Raw genomic sequence first — 21,148 nt, forward strand, 5'->3', positions numbered from 1 at the left:
TATAGTTGGTCCCCAGGGAAGTTTTTTTCCAATTCTGTTTGTCATAGCCCAGATCCATCATGTCATGCTAGCCTAACTTACTACTTCTGTCTTTTTTTTCTATTTTTTTTTTCTTTTCTTTCTCTTTTACCCTTTTTTTTTTTTTTTGGCACACTCCAACTATTTTCTGTTAAACTAGTGCTGTCACAAGAAAACATATAAAAATGCTCTTTTGCAAACATACTGTTTGGTCTCTACTGAACTCTCCAGAGCCATGGATTTCTCTCACTGTCTTTATCAGGGGTGAATGTTGACAGATCACTGAACCTTACTGTCAGCAGTGACAGGCTTAAAGCTGTTTTGTGCAAGGTGGAGAAAAAACAAAAAAGGTTTCTGTGCCTTGCATCTAGAAGGTCCCTGATTTAACAACAAAGGCTTATGTTCAAAGATGATTAGCTTAAAGGCATTTCAGAGAGTTTTGATTGTTGCAGCAGTTGGGTGTCTTGCTACTGGGTGAAATATGTATTCCCCTGAGAACAAAGGCAGCAGCAATCCTATTCTGCTGAGATGGCAACTTTAATAATTCCATGTATTTATCAGTATTGTGTCAAGATCTTAAGGATTTTGCCCTTCAGGTGAAGTTGGAGGTAGATGGAATGGACACAGTGCTGAACAATCCCACTAAGATATACATGGAAAATGTCCTGTAAGGCCCTGGGGGAGAGATAGAAAAGATTCCTAAGTATCCGAATACACATAACGTAGATAAATGTCTTTGAGCTTTACAAAAGGAAATCTGAGCTTTCCACATTGGGCTTTAGCCTATGCATAAAATGATGAGGCCAGGTGCTTTTCCCCCATACAGAGAAGCATTAAAAAAAGTATTAATAATGTAAATTATCCAGCACTGTTTTCACACAGAAGTTAAGCCAGGGGAAAAAAAAAAAAAAAAGAATGCAGCTTAAGCACTGAATGCATTGAAAATAATAACATGTCATATTCACTGTTGTGCCTCTTATTAAAAAAAAAGGCTAAACTTGAAATATAAATAATGGGATTTGCTGAAAAAAAAATAATTGGAGAGATTATTGCAGCTGTAAGTATTATGGGTAGGGCTTGACTGAGCACAGATATTCCATGTAAACTCATACAGAAAGTGAACACCTCTGTACCTCTGGACAAACATTTCCTGTAAGCTCACTCTACATGCCTATGCTCAGTGACACCAGGACAGATTTCACTGTCCCACAGGGACAACGACCAACAGGGAGAAACTATTCATTTGGTGAGGATATATCTCTCTCTTCATGCGCCATCAGAGAGGCATAGGGGACTTCCAGGAGGAAATGCCTCCTAATTAATGATAGTTCAGAGCCTTATGAAGTGTGAAAGACTGTCTAGAGGAATGTGTAACATAAGCATGATTCTGAAGGGGAAGCAGAAGAGCAATAAAGCAGTTAAAATGTAGGACTAACATGCAGGACAGAGGGACAGGTAGCTGGAGGAATTCTGAGATCAGATTTTAAGATATTTTCATATCCTAAGGATATCAGTTCATGCAATTATAAGGTCACAGTAGGCCTTTCTCTTTCAGTGCTTTGAAAACTTCATATTTTAAGGTAAATGCACATTTTCCTTCAGATGTTTACTGCATCAAAGCTGGTGAGTTACTTGCCGTGTTTCATTAATCAAGATCTCATAATGCATCAGGAATTGCCATGGATTCAGGGTTATACTTGACACTGCACTGGTTGCATCAACATACTAGTAGGCCTTTAGAATTAATTGGGAAATTATTAGAAGTAATTTTCACCAGAATTTATGAGATACCCAGCTTCATATTATAAAGGATTTTTTGTAGAATTGGATGCTTATTAAAGAGAATAACTCAATTCTTCTAAAATCACAACGCAACAAAATGGCAGAGATATTAGGAAGAAACTTTGCTAATGCTGAAAGCTGCTCACAGATTGATTTTCAAACATATCAATTCTCTCCTGACATGTTTGTCTTATGATGTGTCAAGTGGCAGAGCTGTGCCACTGGCCACGGCTGCCGAGCAAACACAAATGTGTCCCTCGCCTTCTCCTGGCAGCAGCTGTGCCCGCAGAATCTCCGGATCCTGGCACCCCTCGGTGCTGCCAGGAGCACGGCTGAGCTGCGCTTTGGGACAGGATGTACCGGCTGGCAGGTCCTCGGTGGGCTCAGCATTTGTGAAGCCTCTGTGGACCAAACCTCCTCATCTCTGGGATCAGGACTAAAGAGATATTTGTATTCATTCCATGTGAGGTTCCATGGCGGTCAAACCCCAAATGCAGTGATAAGATCTAGAGCAATCATTTGTAGGCAAAGTATCCTTTTTCCCCTTTTCTTTTCTCCTTTCTCTTTCTTTCCTTTCCTTTCTCCTTTTCTAGCAAAGGTTTCTAAAAAGTACGGATGCCCCTTGCTTTCCAAAATTTAACTCCACATTTTCAAATTACTGGCCTTTTGCAGTTCAAAATATGTTGTCTACAGGCCTAGTTCCCCTCCTAAAGTGGTTCATTATAGAAGTCAAAGTTCTGCACTGAGCCTCTGCAGGAATGACAGAAGGGTGGGATTACAGGAGCAGCTGCAGTCCACCAGGAGCTCTGATCCACGGAGCCTGCCCATCCCAGGGCTATACCATGGTGCCAATTCATAGTCCTCTCCGCCTTCTCTCCATTCCCAGTGCACCTGCACCAGCCCCTGGACTATAAATCTGCTACTTTGTTAATTCAGAGCTCCCCGAAGGTGATCTTAGCTGTCAGGGACATCCATGGTCTGGCAAACACATGGGCTGAGCTGACCAGAAGTTACCTTGAAACAGGCAGAGGGAAATTAATTTCTGGGGTTGGAAAGACCTTAAACACCATTTCTCCAGGCAGCATCTCAGACAGAGACCCTCAAACTATCCAGCAGCCTGGGTTCCAAGCTGTTCCCCAGCAGCTGAGGACCAACACCGGCTTGGAGCTAATGAGAAGCATCTCAGTCTGCTCAGACTTCATGTTCTATGACCAGGTGTGCTCGTGGCACAGAAAAGCTGTACCTGGAGAGGGTGATTTGTGTTCAAACCTGGGCCAGGCTTTTCTCTCTCACTCCATCCCCAATCCTCCTGCAGTGGTGCCACAGATGGGGAGTCTCTTGCGGGACAGGAATCACTGGTGCTCTGCCATCCTGCAACGCAACTGCTCTGCTTCTATCCAAAGACCAGCAATCTTGTTTTCCTAAAAGCCTTTTCAGATGATATGTGCACATGGCATCTGTTTGCAATGTATATTTGCCATTAGTGTTTTTAAGTGGGAATGGTGGGGTCCGTATGGCACAGAACATAAGGATTGCTGTGGTAATTAGTCATTATTTGGACTAGCAGAATAACCGCTATCAAAGACTCTTAACTCACTCGTATCCTAACATGCCCGACATTCATTTTCTTTGTTTCTGCCCTTTATCTAAAGTATTTTTGCTCTGAAAACACTGTTGATATTTATCATTTGCCTGACACATTAATCTGTGCAGGAAAAGAAAGTATAACATTTTTAGGAAAGTTTTGCTTTCCACACTTTTTCAGGATTACGGGGTTTTGTATTACAAAACAACATCTAAATAACATCTCTAAATCACTACAAGTTAAAGGAAAGCAACAAAAATAAGAGTACCATCTCCAAAACAAAGCACACACATAAGTTCAGTCGATCTAGAAAAAACACAAACCAGATGATTTACCTGTGGCTTCTGTTCTTTGAGACCTGTTTACTCTGCGTATATTCACAGTCTGGGTGTAGGTTCTGAAAGTCAGATTTTTAATTCTCAGTTCTCGCAACACGTGTGCCTGGTGTGCCCACCATGCCACGGCTTTTGCACCACTTGGGAAAGAGAATAGTGAACTCAAGCTCAGGAGTTCCATGCTGAGAAGAGATGTGATGTGAGCAAATACCCTTCAAAGAGGAATGGCCATAGAAACTTCTCTTTTTCACCTGTGTGTTTCTTGGAGTGTTCCCCAATTCCTGTGAAGCTGAGGAAGGGCAATGCCATCGCACATGGTGAATATGCAGTGGTAGGTCCAAGTGAGAGCAGCTCCACATCACAACAACCTGAAGATGGATGAGCCTGACTGAACCAGGCAGCTCCCTAGCACAACTAACAAACTCAGGTAGGAGACTATCAGAGCTATCTCTCAAGCCAGAAGGATGGAGATCTTAGTGTCTTATTCCAACAAAAGTTAAGGCTCAGCACCTTTGCTCACAGCAAGTCACCTGGACCAGGAAGTGGGATAGGTATACAAAGTGAGAGACCCCAGAACAAGCACTCTGGTCTTCTTACCTATGACAAGGGCTTTTTTGTTCTATTAAAGAAAATAAAACAGGAAAAATATGCTGAGCTTCACACTACATGTACGGGGGGGGGGGGGAAATGATTGTGTCTCAGTGCTCCCCCTCACTCTCCTGCACCATGTGGGTGATGGTGCCAGTGCCACCATCAGCACCAGTGATGGTCATGGCAGGCTCTTGGAGAAGCACAAGGACTTTCCTTTGAGGCTTTGAAGTCTGGAGATGAGCAAAATGGTGTTTGATGTTGAGTAATTATGTTAAGTGGGCAGGTGGGAGCCAGATGCTAAACAACAGCTTCAGATGTGAAGGCACTGGTGCCCCAGTGCTTTGTCTGGACCCCTATGTGGACATCAAATATATTTAAACATTAAAAAAACCCTTAAGAACTGATGCTGAAAGCATGCTAGTGAGCAGCAGACTATGTTATACTGGTTGCCATATTGGCTTGTCTGGAGCATTTGGATAAAATTTGTACATTTGTGTATTTTATGTTGGATTATCATTTCTTACTGTTTCCACATGTTCTTTCATAGGGAAAATAATGCATGATCAAATGGTAAGGCCTATTTTTAAACTGCCTTTATGCAATTGAACTGAAAATATTAGTTTATCTTGTGCTATTCTGTCAAGCAGTATTATACTGATTAAGTTTTTAGAATATTATTGCTGCAGATGGAGTATACATAACCTGCATTTATACTCCATTTCATGTGCCTGCATCTTGAATCTTGACAAACTTTGAATTTTTGACCATAGCCTCATGAAGGATCAGAATGTCATAACCCCTTTAGTCAATATTTTGAAAGGCTAATTTGAGTGAGTAATTGCATTCCAGTTCAGAAGAATATTAAAATAACTAGTTTATGTGAATACATCCATCCTAATGGAAATATACATTCCAGAAGAGTTGGAAGAATTAGCTTAATATCGTTGCTGTATAAAATCCAATGACTTGAGCTTTCAGGCAGGGCTGCACAGGCAGACTGAAAACATTTTGGCTCGCCTGGGTTTGCATCCACTGTATCTGCTTCCAATCTCAAATTCCAATAAACGAACAACAAAGAAATCAAAAGGAAACTGTGTGGCTCGCCAGCTTGAACCTTGCTTGCAGAGAAACAGACAAAACCACACAGTGTGAGGAAACAAACATAAAAACAGAGTGTAATATGTTTTCTATTGTTTCTGCCAAAAAAACATCAATTGGTCTAGATCCACACAAAATCTGCCTTCTTCTGCTTAAATGTACCCCATGCTCACTGAAGGGCTGGTGAGATTTCATGCACTTTAAAGTCAACAAGGCCAACTTCTGGTGCAACCTTCATTTTGTTTCATTAAAAAGAATACCACACACAGCCATCTCAGAATGAGACACAAATTCCTAGACAATTAAAACAACCCCTTGTGCTCATGTTCAGTTTCCTTTTGCCCTATACAACGTCTGCTACTCCCATGCATAGCTGAATTAGAAGATCCTACCCAAACAAGTAGCTTTAGCAGCGTTAACAGCATAAGAATACATGGAACAACGAAATCTCCAAGGTTTACAACTTAAGATGGTTTCTAAGCTGGAAGCTTCCATGCTGCAGGAATAAACCAAATGCTTTTGTTGGCTTGTCCTTGAGTTAAGAGATGATGAGTAACCTGAAGATACCACGTGGCAGAAAATTAGGGGTTTTTTGAGCTTCTCATGCTTACTTATTTTTAACCTAAAAGTCTCAGGCTTTCATGCATATCAAAGAGAAGAGAAATTCTTTATAACCATCACTGCCCTGTTCAAAGTTAAATATTGTTACAGATGGGAACAGAAGGACTTTTTGCTGCAGGACAGTGATCCTACACTGCACATCTGGAGCACATCGCCAAACCCTGACTGGCAGCGGGGACTGCGTGCATCAGATGCCATTAGTCAGAAAATGTGTTAGAACAAAGAAATTATGGGAAGTGTACAACATGATCAGATGTAAGGAAAAGCACCATTTGTAGATTTGTTAGTCAATTAGGCTTTATTTCAAGTGATTCCCCCAAGGCTTCTTGAGGTAGGAGCATTTGTTTTCCTTCATTTCACCTAAGCCTGCTATGATTCAGTGACTGCAGAGTTCTATAAAGTCTCAATATTTTGATTCTCAGAACTGTCACTCAGAGCATCACCTCTGCCTTGACCTCTGTTCTGAGCCTTACTAAATAACCACATAACATCCAACATACAGCCAAAAAAAAAGGAAAAAAAACCCTGCACAAATCTATCAGATGTTATACTGTGACTGTCATCAGCCTCTTGTTTATATTGTTAATTAAATGAAGAATACACTGTCACCATTTTGGTTAAATAATAGCCCTGGTCAAGACAGGTGGCTTATACTACCTCTGTGAGTTCCACCTTTAGGAGGTGTATGACCCTTTTCATTTTCTACTCTTAAACTGACTTCTGAAGTTTCCAATACTTGAGAAAAATCCCTCACTCTTCAGCAAACAAATCTTGGTATACATAAATAAAAGTCATTTGGGAAAAACCCAAATAATTTCTAGTCCATAGTGCTTACCTACCATTAAAAATACTTTGTTCTCCAATCAGAGGGTATATTAAATGGAAAAATGCCACACTGTAACTAGCAGAACAGATCATAGGATGAATTGATTGGCATCACCTAATTAAACTGATATGAAATAGGAAATAAGTTCATAGAAATCCAAGTCAATTTGCTAAGTGAAAGAAGACTGAGAAAAAAACTTGAATAGTTTACTTGTAATGAATAATCTGAGTAACTATGCAATTTCAGTAAAAATACTGCAGATATTTCAAAGTTACATATTTACTAGAAAGATCTTAAAAAATCTTTTTAAAAAGTAAAATGTGTGCTGAACTTTTCTGACATTTACAAAAGTAATTAATTAATATGATTAAGCAAATTAGACTGAGCCAAAGTCTGACTGATTGTAAAGCATGCTGCAAGAGCCACCTGTTTGCTAGAAAGATTAGATACAGTGATGCTGGCAGCTAGAAAAAAACAGAGAATTATGAAAGATAATATCTATATATACTGATCTTTGAGATCTGTCTTTTCTGACATGCTTCACCAGATTATCTCAGCTTTACCTGGGAGAAGAATCGTCCATAAGACATTTTTGATTGGAAAAAAGCGCTGGTGGTTAAGCTAAAATAAAGACACTGCTAACTAGGTCCATAAGGGTGTTTGTAGATCTTGTTCCTAATTGGGTACATCAGCTCCTCTGTATCCAGCTAGCCAGTTCCCAGGGTCCAGGAACATCCTAGTACAAGCCTCTTTCTCTCTAGATTTGCTCTCCTTCACCTTGAGGGCAGCAGTGAATGTTCCTGCTGCACAGACACAATATCTCAATTAAGCATTTAACAGTCAAACTTCTGGTTAGCAATGGTTGTCATGAGATGCTGTAAAATGTGAAGCTGTAGGATATTCATCCCTGGTGATCATTTACAACTTGAAGCAAAATTTGAAAACAGGGAAGAGAGGTACTTCTTTCCCTATTTTATAAGGTTTTTGTTATTTATATTAACATAAAGCCCCAGTCACATATCTTATATTATGTATGGAACAAACCCATCAGCTCTACCAGTAGGACCCTGCAGTGAAAGTCTAAGTGGGGAGACATCACACCTAGCTTTAAAAGACTTAGAGGAGGTGTTGAACTTGTCTTCATGGTTAAGCGTCAGAAGACTTCAGAGAACCCATTTGGTATTAAGTCAGGAAAGGGATGAGGACTGGAGCAGGAGTGTAGACTTCCGTGTTTATGGTGCAGGCACAACAGCTCTGAGGATTGTCCTGTACCAGCACAGCACATCAGAGACCTTGAAGTCTGGACAGGAGGCAGGAGATGGAAAAGAATAATTTTCCAAAAGGCAAAGGAGCAGATAAGGGTGTGGAGAAGAGCAGAATCACAGCAGCCCTGAATGACCAGATTTTGAGGACAGCCTATTTAGCAGCAAAGGGCAGAAGGGCCATCAATTCCAGGCAGTTGTATCAATCCCATGAATTTTTCCATGGAAATGATGTCTTAGTGCTCGCCCTGCACGCTGGAGGCTTAGCTGAGGTTAGCACAGAGCCCTGTGTGTTGGATCACCATCACTGAAGTAACACATTGGGCAATAACCAGTTTTGCAAATCACAGTTCTGCAAAGGGAAAATGCTACCAAATGGATGTGTCTGTGAGAAAGAAAGTGCTGGATATAGAAATTAGCAGAGCTGATTGCTAGGTATGCTCAATTAGGAATGTATATACGGACTATTCTAGATATAGCTTCAGTCACGTGCAGCCCTGCTGCTTGTACTGTATTTCTCCCATACAGATTAACTAAACACAATGTTAAAGATGGAAAAAAACCTGTGATTTGAAAGTTCTGACATAAACAGCCCCTGAAAAAGAAGCAAACAGAGCACACATTGTCTATGCCATTTGTGAGCCAGTGGATCTAATGGTTCACTTACTTTACAACCTGCTTTGGAATAATTTGGCACATCTCTAATTTTAACAAGCTTCAGTGGGATTAGATAAAATGCAGACTTTGTTTACATCAATTAACACTCAAAAAAGTACAAAAGAACTTGTTAACTGCATTTATGAACAAAAAGTAGCAGAGTGAGAGTTTGTCCAAACAAAGTTACTGTATGACTTCTCAGATTGGCACAGTTGTCTCTTAAAGACTAAAACCAAAGCCCCAAGAATGGAGCTGCATTTTCAAAGAGGTAGTATAGAGGCAGATGTGTATTTTTAATAACATCAGCAGATTTAATCAACATTTGTGATAACTGCGTTTCCAGGTTTGCATACATCAGACCCACAGAGATGCCTGCTTCCCTCCTCATGCCATGTACACATTCACTGAGTCAAGTGGAAAACCAAAACCATCGCAGGCGAGTTGACAAATACATTGGCCACTGCTACATTATTATTATTATTCCTGTTTCCAATTATTTTGCCTTGACTGATTATAAGCACATCCTTCTCTAAATGCTACAGAGCTGGAAAGAAAATGTAGATGACTTCTAACCCAGGACTAACCATCCACAGCAATAATAAAATGGACACATCATATATGCCTCACAAAAGGTTTTCAAATAGCAATTATATTAATAAAAATACAGAGAGGAGAGGGAAAGTAGGTAAAAGTTTAAAAAGTGAGGGAAGGAGAAAAGTGCAGCATGGAATATATTAGACCATGCCTATAGTAGATACTATATATTAACTGAATTCTGATAAGATTCATTTCTTTTGGTCATAAACATTTTGTTCAAAATTTTAGATAACACAAGAGACACCTCCAGAAGTTGTTTTTGTGACTCTCTCAGGATCAGCCACTTCTTAGGAAGCTTCCTATTCCCTCCTTAGGTGCCTCATGCTGCCATCTTTTCCCCATAAATAGCTCAGGGATTCATAAAACAATGTTGTCACTAAATCACAATGTTCTTAGCTACATTTTCTGTGTAGTTAAGAGGCCTGGACACTGTATAAATGCATTTTTGTTACTCCAGCAGCCTGCCATTATAATTAGAAGTGATCAACACAGCTGTGCTGCTCACAGGCACTGTCACCAGTGAGAGCCTGGCTGGTCAGTGCTGTCCCCTATCCTTCAACAGCACAACTTCTCCCTCCTGACATGACAAAATTAACTCTTACAACCTAATAACAAGTCTATGACTGCACTAACAACAGCAAAAGGTGTCTGGAACAACCTGGTGTGCTCAAGCATTGCAGATCAGAGCTCTGCTGAACTGCAACAACAAATAGAATCAATTCCTTCAAGAGTCTCTGTGTTCCTAAACTTACCACGGCACACAGCAGAGCATGACTTAACAAAGCTCAGACGAGCAAGGAAACACAAAGAAAGGGTCCTTAATTCATGGAGCCACACTTTCTGTAGCACAAACTTCATTCCTTAAGGTAGGGATATTAAGGAAAAGGAGAATTTGTTATTTTCACGGAAATAGAACAAAGAGAATTCAAAAGCAGGAGGAATTATATACCATCAAATGTAGCTCATACACAGCTGATTTTTTTCTTTTTTTTAAAGAGAGAAAGGAGTGAAAACTTAGGAAAGTAACAGGTAAGAAAATGTTCCTCTAAGGTGAAGAAAAACAAATTATGGTAAGTAAGTAAGAAATATCCTCAAGCTCATAAGCATAATGATGGCATTTCCAGTATCATGGTTTAAATAAAGTGTTTTGATCACCACATAGAGCAACAAAGCTGTTGGGACCTGGAGTCTCTTTTCTAGTACCACCCTACGAGTGGGAGTTGCTGAAACCACAACAGCCCAAGCATACAGCCATGCACACACTTAATATTCAATAAATTTTGTTCATAGAGGCTACTTGAAACAGCCCATAGGTATTAACATAGATAGCTAATGTATAGATATCACAGAAACCCAGTTCCAAAATCCCCTCTAAACAGCACCAGCTCTAAATGCAGAATATCACAGCACATGCAGATTAATTCCTGATAGGTATCCAAACCCTGGACAATCTAATAGCAGCTTAGCATTGATTGCATGCTACACAACAATTTAGGTTTTGTTTTCCATTAGTAAACACCTCAAATTACATGAAAGGGAGAAAAAGTTCCCTAGATACAAGCATTAAATATTTATCAGCCTTATGTCTGCTCTGTCACCACTCCTCTAAGAAAGTCCATTAATTAAATACTTTAGAAACGATTAAAACACTTCCTTAGAACTTATTGGCACCTGTTAATTCACTGACCCTACGAGGCTATGGCAGTAAATGTCTCGTTTGATTGCTTCTCTTACCAATAAATCAGCAGCTTAAAGACAAAGGAGGCATGATGCAACTCCATGTACACAACATTGCCTTAAAACACAAAAGCCAGTATCTAGAGGCAGAGAAACAGAACATTTATGTAGACAGGGCAGCACAAATAATCTATTTAACCTAATCTTTTAATTACAGGAAACATCTCGTAGCAAGACATACAAGAGCAATGAAATGACCCAGAGCTAGAAATCAAGATGATATATTTGTGCATGTAAAAGTAACACCAGCAGAATTCATAAAAGGAAACCTCCTTGGGCATTATTATCTTTCCATCAGGATACAGTCATCACGTTGAGAACAGGAGAAAAAACGGCTTAAAATATATTATTAAAATACAAATAAAGGGACAAGGAAAAGCAAACAAGAGCAGAGAAAGCTAAAATTAGAAAGGGAGGGGGAATGCAGGTGAAAAGAAATCTGTTTGAATTAAAAAAAAGGAGCATCTTAGGACTGGGGAGAGGAAAGAAATAAGGGACAGTCCCTAATAGCTTGGCACAGCGCAGCACCTACTCCACTGCAGAAGCTGCAATGATTTTGGTGCCATTATCTACTCGGTAACAAACTATTCAGCAGAGAGGGGGGTTCAAATCTGGCCCTGCTTGGGCAGTATGCAAATCTTCTCCCACTCCTCTGCAAGCTTTTAAGGATAGCTGGCAGAGAGTCCCCTGAAGAGTCCTGGCAATGCCACAGTCTGCGGTGGGAAACGAGCATCTTGCAAAGAACCCCTGAGATCCTCCTACCCCCTCAAATCTGCGAGAGAGGAGAAGTGTTGCCTGCAAGGGGGAGCGAGACAGAGCGTGTGTGCAGGAGAGGGAGAGAAAATAGTGCTGGTAATTATAAAAGAGTCCTGAAATGCCAGGAGATGGAGAGAATAATTGATCCTAAACAAAAATAATGGCAATAAATTGCTTACCCCTCGCTGTATGTAATGTTTTCTCTTTTCCCCCATTTGTGGTGTTTTGACCCTTTGTTCAGATCCTTTACCTCGCTGCATTGAAGTTATTATGGAATATTTGAAAAAATTGGCTTCCCTTCCTTTGATCTCTACTATTGGATTACATTCTTCCTACTCCCTGCACACAGTTCTTCACTCCCACATTCATTTTCCCCATTTCTTTGTTTACATTCAATTTTACCATATTTCTTCACACTTTTCTACATGGGTAAAGTCTATGTTATGTTCCGACACACATTACACTCTCTCTCTTTCCTTACTTTGCACTTTTTAACTGATCATATAGAATATTTGTTTCCAGAACGACAACAAAAAAAATCCAAAACAAAACAAAATACACACACACACAAAAAAAATAAAAAGAGAAAAAGAAAAAGGAAAAAGAAAAAGAAGAAAAATGTGTGCAATGGTGAAAACATGTTCCTTTTCACTCCAACTGCAGCCCTAGCTGAATTGTGCTGCCATTGTTTTCCAACAGGACTTGCATATCCAAACTTGGGAATTCCCATCAGTCTGTCTGACAGAATTTTCCTGTTTTTTCTCAGAAGGTGTGCATTTTTCAAATGCCAGTAACATACCACTAGAGAATTTCCCAGGAGTAACAGCTTGGTTTGAGGGACTCTTATTCAAAAGCCTTACTTCCAAAAAAGTCATTTGAAACAGAAGAATCAAAACTGATTATTTACATTCTATAAATCAAAACAAAACTACAACCAATGCATTTCAAAATATTGCTATAATTATTTTCTACACGTTGATAAATTGCTGGACATACTTTCCTGAGTGCTGGTTGGCAATTCCTTGATCACTAAACACAATGTTTATTTTATTTCAGATTGTGAATATAATTATTAAAAGTGTGATTCCAAATAATCAAAAGAAAAAAAAAAAGAATATACAGGGGAAAAAAAAACTGAACAACAAACCAAACACAAGTGTTTCAGGTGCACTACAGTGTTTTTAAAGCTCTGTCTGTTACACTTCATGAAAGGGTCTTTTCCCAGGGTGGAACTGGTTGACTCTATCCCAGGGGATGGAGAAGCCCAGATCCAGCAGGGGCAGAGCATCCCGAGTCAGGTGACAAAGCTGGGAGTCACAGCAATGGCCCCTGTGACATTTTAGGGGTAAGAAGCTGCAAAGCTCAGGAAATCTCTCTACAATCCTGACTCCATTCTCTGAAATTTCTTGGAATGACAAAGATGCAAAAATGTATTTACCCCACTTTTCTCAGAGTGGTTAGGAGACAATGTGTGTCATGCCCTAAAAGATGAGGATTATTTCCTCAATAAACTACATATTCTCTTTGTAATCTCTGTCACGTGAGTCTTCTTTCTCCAACAGTAAAAGCCAGGGGGTATTAAAAGCTGCAGAGTCATAACACAGTATTCCAAGTGTGGAGAAATACAGCTCTTATCTCAGACTCCCACATTCACACCCAAAAGTTTGCTTTTGTAGCCTCTCAAAGAGGGCTTGGGCTGTGCCAGCCAAGACCACCTCGCTCAGACTCCACCCTATCAGCTCAGAAACACAGGAAAGAAGCGTAGTCATGGTACTACTTACACCTGCACAGATGTGTATGACCTACCCTGGTGTAAATCAGGAGAGTTTGGGTGAAATTAGTGCATTAACATCAATGGAGGTAGGTCTTGCAACCCTCAGTCAAAATCCAACATGTACAGTCTATAACAGGCAACCCCATAAGGAAGATAGGGATGGACTGGGAACGGACTTTGATACCATAACTAAAAAGAGAGGTAAAAACCCCCAGCCAATCCACTCTATATTGATTTAAGTACTGCAGGATGGGGTATTCAAATAAATAGATATTTTTCCTTTCAATCTCTTGCTCCATGGCCTCGCTTTGTTTTCTTCTTTTAAATTTATCACACATTAACAATTTTTCTGAATTAATTCAAGGCATCTCTGGCAGCACATGATTAAAAATTATCCAGTTTTAATTGTTCTTCAGCAGCAAAAGTGGTCGAAACACGAGTCTGCTTAGTCTGCTTGAGAGTTGGGCATGGGGTGGTAACAGGTTATTTCAACAGTTCAGGGTAAAAATGGGATCATTCACTTAACTTTACAGTATCAGTGCAATTCATCTCAGCCCATAACAGATGACATGTTCAATAGAATATGTAAAGTATGCCTCCACCTAGTGATGACTATGTACAAATAATAGAAAATAATAATAATTATTCTATTACTTAAGAGAATCACAGTAATTGGCTCCCATTTTCCCAAATTAAAATGTGCTCTCATGCAAATATTCACGTATACAAATGCACACTTTGCCTCCTGAAAAATTAGTTTAAAGCTCAATCTGTGACAGTCTACTCTGACTTGGGGGAGGCTAAACACATTCTAAGTATACTAAAATTTCAAATGATAATATATTTGTAGCAATCACCACTATTATCAGGACAAAAAAAAAAATAAATGGGGGGGGTGACTGAAGTGCTCTGGATTTTAAGTGTTAAAGTTGTCTGAAAATTGAAGTTTGATAGACTATTTCTAAATGAAATGGTAAACAAACCACATCCCCTCCCTGCAACTTTGTTTGCCAAAGAAAACGTTTGCTAAACTTCTTGGATCACTGTGTTTTATGGATGCAATTGCAGATGTAGTGGCTGAAATTCCTAGGAATTTATTTACCCCAAATCAGAGTAGAGGTTATGAAAGTAAAAGTAAAAAATAATAAATAAAAAAAGCCCCATAAATGATAAAACCTCATAACAGTAAAAAACCCCAACACTCCAGAATTCAAAAAATCTAGCCCTTGAACTCAATCTCAGATTTCTAACAACTCTCATAATCCACATAAAAATAGTCTCTAACTAGGATCAATTGGAGGCGCATCCTCAAAATCAATAAACTTGAGGAGGAGGTTTGAAAAGTCAGGGTCCCTTGTGGAAAACGTTCCTGTGGGTTTTCCTTTCATCTGGGAACTACCTTAAACGTCTTCTCAGGCCGACTACTGTGGGTAATTCATTACCATTTCAAAAAAGTCTCCCCATCCCATTAGTGGTCCATGAATCACAGTTTAGGAATTCCTGCTCTGCTGAAAACCAGAGATGTAGTGTCTAAAAGAGAGGGCAGCTCACTGCCTGCAGTTCTCCCCTCGCATTTAAATTGCCTCCCATTGTCCATAGAACACCTTGAAGCATCCAAAAAACATCCTCTCAGCAAAGAAATCACTCCTACACAAAAAAATGTGAATTCCAAACCTCTCCTCTGGCATCCCTCTGCACACAAATTCAGAGAGAGGACAGCCAAGGCTCCCCATGCCCAGCCAGTTCCAAATATCTGCCTCAGTCATTAAAGAGAAACACAAAAAAATGGAGTCAAGTGGCTTCGCCAAGATTTTAAAAAATGTAGTGGCTGAATACAGAAATACCAGCACCAAACATGTAAACAAGTCAGATTTGATTATCTCTGAGTGAGTTCATTTAGGATTCATTTTGCTCTTTGTTTTTTTTGTTTTTTTGTTTTTTCCCCAAGAGTTTGATAAATTAAGGGAATGCTTGGGCACCTATCAAGATACTTTTTTTCTTCATATTAACTTACTTTAAGTTAAAAAAAATTATGAAAAATCATAATGCTCTTAAATTAATTAAACTATTTTCACTTAGGAGAAGCGCTAAACCTTAAAATACTAAAGAATCAGGAAATCCAGGCTTCTTTTGCTTTTCTTACGTTTTCCTTTCAGCTGTTGATTGCCAGAACTAAGAAAATACCATTTTCCCCAGGTCATGAGTACACAAAACACAGCACCAAGGGCCACGCTCACATCCGAGGTTCTTTATCAAGTTCACCCTACTGAATATCTGTAGCCATAATTCTCATTGCATGCTTTATCTTGAACCAGCTCGTCCTTGTGAAGTCATTTACACCTTTTCCTTATCAGCTGATCAGAAGATAATCACCATTTTAAAACATAAATGAACTACCTAAGGAATAACAGGTTTATGGAAGCATTATTCCTGACCAAAAAACAACAAAAAAATAGATATAGGTATAGATATATTAGTTGATTCAGAAACCAGTTAAACAAAGGTTAATTGTATAATGGTTTGGGTTGGAAGGGACTTTTGAAGTCCACCTAGTCCAACCCCCCTGCCCTGGGCAGGGACACCTTCCACTACACCAGTTAATAGCCCGAATTACTCAGCCAGGCGCCGATTTGGGCTGAAAGATGTTTAAAAAAAAAAAATACTCGGTGTCACCATGGTGGGTGCAGAGTGACCTGCACCCCGTGCCCTGCAGGGTGAGTCCGTGGGGGAAAGGGAGAGCCCTGGTGGCACCGGGCACAGACTGGGCATCCCTGCCCGCATCCCTGCCCGCCCGTGCGCTGCCCACGAGATGGCAGCAATATGTTTATGAATAATGCAGCAGAGGCTGCAGCCCATTTCGCATGCGGGAGCTGCTGCAAAGCGCCGCTCGCTCCTTCAGCTGCAAAACAAAATAATATCGCACTCCCCCCCCCCCCCCGCCTCCCTCCCCTCCCCAACCGCACAACCCTCTGTGAGTTCGGCCAAAAAAACAATGGGAAAAATAAGCTGCTCCTCTGTCACGCTGCCCGGGTTGCTTTCTCGTGTGGGATCGGCGTTTTCCAAGGCACACGGTGCTTCCTCTTCCCTTACAGATTTGTCCCAGGTCCTTGTGCTCAGCCGTGCTTCTGTCCCTGACAAAATTATGTCACACGCACATTAAGCATTAACTGCTGCTATGTTTTATTTCTGCAGCACAGAAAATGCCTGTGGCTTGAAATAAATATTTTCTTTTCTGATGGACAAATAACATCTGCACTTGTGAAAGCTGCAGCGTGGCTGTCACAGGCTAAGTGATTCAGATAATTTCTTGAGAGGCACATGTGTATGAGCACACACAGACACTCGTATCTATCACAGGCACTCACGTATCAGCACTTGGATATGCCAAAAGAGGGGCTCTTAAAAAGCGTGGTGAGCTATTATAATAATCACTTTTAGCAGACAGACCTCTATGTACCCATAATGTCACACTGGAGGAATACAGGCTGTGAGGTTTTTAAATCAGCCTGGTTTCATGGAAAATTTAGGATTGCTTTTCAATTGGATTTTGGAGTTCTCCAGCATTTAGGAAGACCCCAGGCCACGGCCTGCAGTGGGTACCACAGAGGTGATGTGCAGTGCCACAGACAGCAGCACCACAGCACTCTGCCCAGGGCTTTCAAGCCTTTCCAAGACCTCCATGAGTTGTTGAAGTTACACTTTTCAAGAGATTTTTTTTTTTTCCCTGAATTTTTTTTTAGGACAGTAATTGGGAAAAAAAAAAAGTACCTGCCTAGGTAAGATCATATTTAGCTACAAATCAACCGCTTCGAGAATTTTGAATCTTTCTTCAAGAAGCCAAGTTAACAAAATATTGCTTATCAGGAGTGGACCTCATTATTGCTGGAAAAGTAACAACTTTTTCACATCATTAAAAAACAGGTAATTAGGATTTAAATTTTTTCTTTTAATAATCATAATAACAAAATATTAATGTTCTGGTTCTCTAGCCATGAAATATGCAAGGCCTTTCTGACACAACTCAGGGGGCTGTGTTACCCCAAAGCAGACTCAGAAACTCCAGAAAGTGAGAGAAAAAGATTAACTGTGTGGCACCTCTACCTTAACTTCTTGGTTTGTCCATTTTATGAATAAAGTTGATGTTCCTTGAAATCCTTGAACTTCCATCACAAAGGTTAAATAGATAGAGAAGTTCCTTGAAATTCTACTACAGAGGTTGGAGACTCAGTTTCCCAAACTTGTTAAATGCACACCGCTGTCAGCCAAGTGCCCTCCTGCTGATTCCTTGTCTATTTCCAAATTGATTATAGCTCAAGTACTGAAATATCAAAATATTGAAATATTTTGGTATATATTAAAGTTTTTTTCATTTCCTTTAAGGTGTTTTACACATATGAACTCCAAGGCCTTACAGTTTGTGTGTTCCTGTCCAAAGTGCAAAGCTTTTCTTGTATCACAGGAGTAATGACAGATATCTCTCTTTTCATCATGTTTTTTTTGGGGAAACTGGCTTTATTACCTGCTATTCCTTAGAACATGAATCTCATCAAGAATTTCTGTGTCCATGATTACTGAGCAATCTGAATCCCAGTTCATTTTTCATATGCTCTCTTCGGGCTAGCATGAGTAACATCAGATTGAAGACCGAGACACTGGTGAGAGAAGGTGAAAGTCTGACCATTTCTCACCCCACTTCTGAAGCAAGGGTAGAACTGCATATTCCAGAGTGCTCCAGTTACCAGGATCTTGCTTAATCTCAGTTAGATAAGGATCTTTTCCTTTCTGGGCTGATTTTTCTGCCTGTTGTGCTCTTTACTAACCAGGGTCACCTCAACACCTCCTTGGGTCTCAAGAGCAGCTACTGTCAACACAGGTGAAATGGTTACAGTTAAATCTGCCTTTTTTCAGACACAAAAAATAAAATAAATAATAAAAAATAAAATTACCAAGGATCTCTAAAGGTCTCTCCTGCTCATCACCTTAAAGTATCATATTAAAGTTTTTAGAAGCCAAGGTGACTTCTCGATTGTATAAGGTTTAAAATGCATATTGTGTGAAATTTTCTACTTCCTGCAAAACTTTCCTCACAATCAAGGCTGGTTTTCTTCTTCCACTAGGTACTCTCACTCTTACTTTCCTGTTTTGATCACCAAAAAATGCATTAAATCTTATGTGACTTTCAAAATGAAAGAGATTAAGAAAAAAGACAACTGAATAAATGAAAAAAAAAATGTATTCATGGGTTTTGTTGGATTTATGTTACAAAAGACAATAGTAGATATATGGAGATGTCAGAAGATTTTGTGCTTTCATTGATTAGGTTTTACCGAATATTTTGGCAGGAGCTTTGCCAGTAAGGTTATTAACAAAACAGTTAGAAGAGAGAACTAGAAACACAATTGTGAGGCTGTTCCACATTGTTGTGCTCAAGATCTCCCACTTTACAGCAATAAAAAGAGAGTACTTATGTAAAAACCACAGAATGGTTTGGATTGGAAGGGACCTTAACTGATCTCATTCCATGGGTAAGGACATCTTCCACTCCAAGCCCCGTCCAACATGGCCTTGGACACTTCCAGGGATGGGGCACCCACAGCTGCTCTGGGCACCCTGTGCCAGAGCCTTACCACCCTCACAGGGAAGAATTCCTTCCCAATATCCCGTCTAACCCAGCCTTCAGGCAGTGGGAAACCATTTCCTTGTTCTGGCACTCCAGGTGCTCAAAGTGGGGTGTCACCTCCCTTGAACTTCTGCCACCACTTCTTTTGAAGATGATGATGAAGACCATTTCTTGGTTTGTTTTTTTTTTTTAATTAATTATCATTTTTTTAGTTAAAGGACCTCTTGCTGACACCACCTAATGTGGTGGTGTGACGTGGCAAAGCCTTTTAACTAGGCAGTTTCTGGGATAGAAATTAAACCCCAGTCACAGCAGTGAGGTCCAGAAGTGGACAAAATCATGATTTAAGATCACAGGAGTTCCATCTAATGCACAGCAAATTCAAAGCCAGAAAAGGTTCCTGCACGACTCGGTGGAGCTGAAGCAAGAGTCCTCTCAGGCTCAGGAAACGACACTAACTCTGGGATAGGTTTTGGGTGGGAACATGCTCCAGCTGCTGATAAGGACCACCATAAGACTGCAAGGTGGCTTGTTTAGATTTCCCTCCTCTGTGCAACGTTTTTATTTAAAAACACACGAAGAAACCCAAATACCACTTCCAACCCAAGCCCCTCCACATTGCGCTCTCAGCGTTCCCTCTAGAGAGATCTTGGAAACAAAAATGATCCCTCCCATGGCAAAAAGTGGTGATTTAAACCATTGCTGGGAGGCATCCAGACACTATCCTGATCCTACGGTATGTAGAACAAAATACCTTATCATTCAGATTATGCGCCTGGACAAAGCTGGAGAGCCTCAAGGTCAAGGGACTTATCCAGGATCAGCTCCATAAATGTTATTATATATGAAACAGCTGCAAGATAAATTCTTTCATATTACACATAGGTGCAGTTGTACTTTCAGCTGTTTCGCTGTTGAAATACTGTAGGTTACACAGCTTTCTCTGTTTGTAACACTTACACTTCTTAGTTGTGTGTGGTTAAGTAACCTCTTACAGCTGCAGTGCATTGAAACAAGAAACGGTATCACACCAGAACTGTGGCAAGTGCCCAGCCATAGAAATCCAGAAATTCCTCATATGAAACCTTCCTAAAAGTGAACTTGGTGGACAGGGTAAAATTATGACTGAAGAAACCAAAAAACGCCTGTTAGTTAAATGAATGGTGCTATTAAGAGAAGAAAGCAGCTTCACCAATTCATAAATGTGCTGTTTGCAACCTTTTTTGTACTTTTCACCTCTCTCCTATTTTTCCTTTTCTTTTTGAATTATCTGAGAGAAATCTCCCGAAACCTCTTCAAGGAAACAGTGTACAACCACAGGACTTTGTGCTAATGAACCCCCAGAATTAAAAATCCAGAGGTCAAGAGCACATCTTCCATGGAGTCTGGGCTGAATTTGAAGTTAAATGGTTGTTTGACTTAGAGTAGAGGTTGAGTGAAACAGGGGAAAGAATAAGATCCAGTTGAAAAGTTTACTAGAACTAAAGAATATGGAATATTGGGAAAAAAATCTGCAAATTATCCTAGTTACTGATGTTTCAACAGCCATATCAGTACTGCCTGAAAAGCAGCCCATTAAGTTATCTTCTTTATTGATAACCCACATCAAAACACACCTACCCAGTACCAAACTAAGCCAAAGAAGGCAAGAGGAGAACGACAGTGACATAGGCGCTGTTTCTGTTCCAGTCGCTGACTGACAACACTGCCATCCCTTAACATGGTTTTATTTAGTTATTACAACCATCTCTCTGTAAATGACACTTAGGATTATTTAAGATTATGTTGTAATCCTTTTAATCCTCAGTGCTTTAAATTTCAGGCTAAACACCAAAGAGCAAACTAGCACTTAGCAGAAATATTTAAAGCATGTGATTTGAACATAAATC

The 21,148-nt window shown here is 40.0% G+C and overlaps 1 protein-coding gene across 2 annotated transcripts in view; it reads right to left on the reverse strand.

Annotated features, from left to right (window-relative positions):
• The window catches only part of ARHGAP15 (Rho GTPase activating protein 15), a 320,901-nt gene that overhangs the window by 239,704 nt on the left and 60,049 nt on the right, over positions 1-21,148 (reverse strand). The gene's annotated exons all lie outside the window — the stretch shown is intronic.

The sequence above is a fragment of the Corvus kubaryi genome, unplaced genomic scaffold (genome assembly GCF_017639235.1).
Source record: "Corvus kubaryi isolate FWS band 111438036 unplaced genomic scaffold, C.kubaryi_AGA036_p1.0 37396, whole genome shotgun sequence".
In the NCBI taxonomy this organism is placed as follows: domain Eukaryota; kingdom Metazoa; phylum Chordata; class Aves; order Passeriformes; family Corvidae; genus Corvus; species Corvus kubaryi.